Consider the following 5,171-nt stretch of genomic DNA (forward strand, 5'->3'; position numbering starts at 1 on the left):
AAAAACTTTTTTCATTATTGTGGAAATAAAATCCTGTTTTGTGGGCTCATAGATAGAACGGAGGAACCATTCCTTTCTAGCTTTTGAGTAAGCGACGTTGTATCGCTGAGTGCCAACCGGTCCACTACTTTCACTTTGCTTCTTTACCACCGCTTGTGATCTGTTCACAGTAAAATTATGGTCCAGAGCTGCAAGCTGTGTCCTTGCTATCATTCCATTCGCACTGAAATGAAGCCTTTTTGGTCTGTACTTAGTCAGTGCGCTGTGGAATACTTCCAAGTCTCCAGTATGACAAAAATAGCTTATTTGGCGTAGGTCCTTTTGTAGCCTATTCTCTTTTATCATTTTTTTTAGAGCCTCAAACTTGCACCTTCTTCGTCCAGCCATTTTTTGGGCTCTACCTCTTCATCCAGAACAGCATGCTTACAACTGGTGTATTGTGAATTGTCATCCTCCCAAGTGTAGATGTCTCTCACATGGTTCAGAACCGAATTCAACCGTACCAATAGTTCGTCTGGATATTTCTTGCATGTATTTCCGCTCCACCAAATATGATTTTTAATTGGGGAAATCCACTCTGTTAAATCTTTACATTGTTTGCGTTTACTGGCTGCAAGTAATGTTTTCCCAATAGATTTCACCAGGTGCCACACATCAAATTCATGTTTTATATCCGAGTATTCCTCCCGTAGCATTTTGCGGATAGCAACATGACGATCCATACAAATCATGAATATTTTGACATCATTTGATAAAAAATAATCAAGAGCATTTCTACAAACAATTTTCTCTAGTCCAACAGAGGACACCCCGGAGCCAATTTGTTGAGTGTCAAATGATAAAATGTTATTTGTTTCTACATCCATCAATGTATAAATGCAATATTTCGCATTGTGCCCAGGAGAGTCACACTGGCCATCTCCTGCAAGACAGATTGATCATTTGGAAACTTTTATTAACTCTTCTTGTTGATGGTTTATCCCAACATTATTAATAGAAGGAAATATATATTGGTTCTGTATGCGATAATATGTAGACTCAGAAATACCAGCCAAATCCAAAATTTAAAAAAAACTGGTTTATTTTGGCAAAGGTATTGCCACTTGTGATTATTGCTGTAGCAAGTTGGATGTTACCTAAAGGCTTTTTCTGCAGGCGCGGCTGGCTCTGCCATAGTCGCCTATAATGATTTTTTTGCATTCCACATATACAGTTACATAAGAACCCATTTGTTTTTTTATAATTCTTTCTATACTTGCTGAACAATTTGCATAGGCAGGACAAGGAAGCATTTTAATTAGATTGTCCAAGCAGCTTTCATATACTAGAAATTTTCTTTCTTCAGATGGATGTTTTTGTACATTTAGATCAGTCTCTGTGTCACTGACCATCTCCTCTTCTTCATCATCATCGGATGAACACAGTGAGTACCCTTCATCACTGCTTGAAGGACTCTCTTCCCTGGACACATGAAAAGTATAGTCTTCCTCATCTTCAACCGTTGTGATAGAGGAAAAAATTGGTTCTTCTTCTTCTTTCTTCTATTATAGTTGCAATGTAATTTTTTTTTCTCACCATGGGTGGAGTAGATTGAATGGGCCGAATTGGTGATATTTATAATTCTGTCAGTAAAGTTGTTTGTAAATTGGGAGGATCTGTTGCTTTATGCGTTTCAGGAGCATTACTAGAACAGGCCAAAGATCCTTTTCCTGTTGGTATCATTTTTTGTGGTGTAGATGTATAAATCTTGGGTCCATGGACTGGTACAGAAGTCACTGGTCCAAAAACAAATTGTGGCCTACTTTTGGATTGTATTAACCTTTTTTCTGTCCATTAGTCGGGAACACTGAATTTTTCTTGATGTTGTTTTAGGGGTTACTTGAATGCCTTCATTAAATGTTGCCCAGAAACGGTCAAAGTTTGTAGCTGAATCTGTGGTACTGAAACGAGTGGCTGCTTGTTCAGGTTGGGTTGGATTTATATGTGGTACCACTTGATTGCAGGTTGGACACATTTCTCCAGGATTAAATTGACTAGATGATGCACCATCCTCATCTAATCTTTTCCTCTTGCTCGATGGTGCAGCATGCCTTGTAAAAATACTTGGTACAGCTGTTGGTAACAGCCTCCTCTTTCCGGTTTTAGGATTCCGAATGTAACATGATGTTGAAAAATGCAAGGAGCAGAGCCGATATGCACTGGTTTTTGATTGGAATATAGTATCCACTAATTTGTCGATATTTCCAAAATCTTGCCCGGTGGCTAGCAGCCATAACTTTATGCGATCCTTTGCTTTTGTAAATGAATGGAGAGCAAATTCCTCTTCTCCTTCTCTGCACCGTGGAGTACATCCCGTAACAATACAGGCAGGCATTCTCTATGGGAAATAGGCAAATTAGAATTATATCTTTATAATGGTTTGCAAAAAACAACTTGTATCAGTCAACATTATAGACATTATCAATTGTATGTGAAACATTACATTAGATATCCTGCACTGATCCTGAGTTATATCCTGTATTATACTCCAGAGCTGTACTCACTATTCTGCTGGTGAGGTCACTGTGTACATACATTACATTACTTATCCTGTACTGATCCTGAGTTATATCCTGTATTATACTCCAGAGCTGTACTCACTATTCTGCTGGTGAGGTCACTGTGTACATACATTACATTAGATATCCTGTACTGATCCTGAGTTATATCCTGTATTATACTCCAGAGCTGTACTCACTATTCTGCTGGTGAGGTCACTGTGTACATACATTACATTACTTATCCTGTACTGATCCTGAGTTATATCCTGTATTATACTCCAGAGCTGTACTCACTATTCTGCTGGTGAGGTCACTGTGTACATACATTACATTAGATATCCTGTACTGATCCTGAGTTATATCCTGTATTATACTTCAGAGCTGTACTCACTATTCTGCTGGTGAGGTCACTGTGTACATACATTACATTACTTATCCTGTACTGATCCTGAGTTATATCCTGTATTATACTTCAGAGCTGTACTCACTATTCTGCTGGTGAGGTCACTGTGTACATACATTACATTACTTATCCTGTACTGATCCTGAGTTATATCCTGTATTATACTCCAGAGCTGTACTCACTATTCTGCTGGTGAGGTCACTATGTACATACATTACATTACTTACCCTGTACTGATCCTGAGTTATATCCTGTATTATACTCCAGAGCTGTACTCACTATTCTGCTGGTGAGATCACTGTGTACATACATTACATTACTTATCCTGTACTGATCCTGAGTTATATCCTGTATTATACCCCAGAGCTGTACTCACTATTCTGCTGGTGAGGTCACTGTGTACATTTATTATTTTTAGGTAAGGCTGGGTTCACATATCATTGTTGGACATCACTGTTTCCCTCTAGCGTGCACTGGAGAGAAACAGTTCCAATAACTTATCCAATACGTCAGATATTAACCCAGCATAATGATCCGGACTTAATAATCTCAGAACGGACTCGTGACTTATCACAGATAAATTTATACCAAGAGGGGGAAATAATTAATCATGACATGAACTATTTTTGATCACACAAGAGAAAAAAAATTGTCCGTATTGTTTTCTGTCACTCCTGCTGTATCACCAACTAAAGCTGGGTTCACATATGTCCAGAATAGGGTAACTCAGCCTAAATCTCAACACAATTGATGCCAGAACAGGTGACAACTTGTCATCATTTGTGTGGCATCCGGCATCCATTGATTATGGCCAATGAACAGGAGAATGCAGAAAGCTGCGTTCCCATGTCCAGTGCCCTCTGGTGTGTCCAAATATCCTGCTTAAAAATTGAGATGCCAGATGATTGTGAACTGTCTAAGGGTTCAATCACATATATCAGGTGTCAGGAGGGAAAGTGATGCTAGAACTGATCCCATTATTTTATATGGGACTGTTCACAATCATCCGGCGTCTCAATATTGACGCCAGATAGTTGTACACGCCTAAGGACACTGGACATGGGAACACAGCTTGCTGCATTCCCCTGTTCATTGCCCAGAATCAATGTATACCGGATGCCACACAGATGATGACAAGTTGTCATCAGTTGTGGTATAAGTTGTGTCGAGATTTCCGGACATATGTGAACCCAGCCTTATTGTGTGTTCTGAAATGGTTTAGACTTGTTTTTCCTAAATTATGATAGTCCAATAAAAAGGTATTACAAGATACTGCTACATGATTGTGAATTTTGCATCACTGAACTAATAGGGCAACTCAAATATAGTTTATATATATATTTAGTATTTGTATGCAAACCAACCTGTATAGATCTGTGGTCGTCAAGACCCAAACAGCAAAATCCAAGTCAATATTAACCTGAAAAAAATAGAATAACAAATATAAATACATATGTACATGTTTTTATCTGTCTCTCTGTTTCTCTCGGTATTTATTAAAAAAATTAATTATAGGTTTTTGAAAACTTACCTGAATAAATCAGGTGTTGATCTTTCTCTAAATCCAACACAGGAAAATTCTTTTTCAAAGATACTATGAAATATAATATAATAAAATAATAATAATACACAATTTACAACACTGATATGATAAGTTACTAGACATTGTAAATATGGGTTAAGTTAGGAGTTTTAATTTCCCTGGTTTTGTAGCATACATTTGTCTCAGAGTTTGTCTTAGTTGCTGTTATTAGACTAGTCATCGCAACGTTTTCTTTATAAGGGTTTTCACATGGAGTATACCAAGTCATGGTTACAATTGATATAATGCAGTGGTCATGAATTTATCATGTGAGACTTTATCATGTCAGTTAGTCGCACCTTTTGGCGCTACTTTGGCAACATATGCGCAAATCTAAACCAGCACTGGCTTGGCTTACAGAACTGTGGGTGGACCGCATTTATAAACTCACTCGGGGACATTTATCATCGTTGCTTTGATAAGCGAGTTCTGTAGTCATTTTTTTCTTGCTTTTGCTTATGTATGACATTTATCATACTATCACAGGGGGTGATAAGCAAAAACCAATTAATGACTACAGAACACCACTTTGAATCTTTTTTAAAAAAAAAGTGCTATATATATATATATATATATATATATATATATATATATATATACACACACACACAAAACAAAAGGGAAGAAGCCGCACAACTCAGAGATG

The 5,171-nt window shown here is 37.5% G+C and overlaps 1 long non-coding RNA gene across 1 annotated transcript; it reads right to left on the bottom strand.

Moving 5' to 3' along the window:
- Positions 1-1,604: 1,604 nt before the first annotated feature.
- Positions 1,605-4,644, bottom strand: LOC130304493 (uncharacterized). Its single transcript, XR_008854253.1, has 3 exons — positions 4,475-4,644; positions 4,308-4,363; positions 1,605-2,377 (listed from the first exon to the last, which is right to left on the bottom strand). It is a non-coding gene; the product is annotated as an uncharacterized LOC130304493 (long non-coding RNA).
- Positions 4,645-5,171: the final 527 nt, after the last annotated feature.

The sequence above is a fragment of the Hyla sarda genome, unplaced genomic scaffold, assembly GCF_029499605.1.
Source record: "Hyla sarda isolate aHylSar1 unplaced genomic scaffold, aHylSar1.hap1 scaffold_1278, whole genome shotgun sequence".
NCBI classification, from domain to species: Eukaryota; Metazoa; Chordata; class Amphibia; order Anura; family Hylidae; genus Hyla; species Hyla sarda.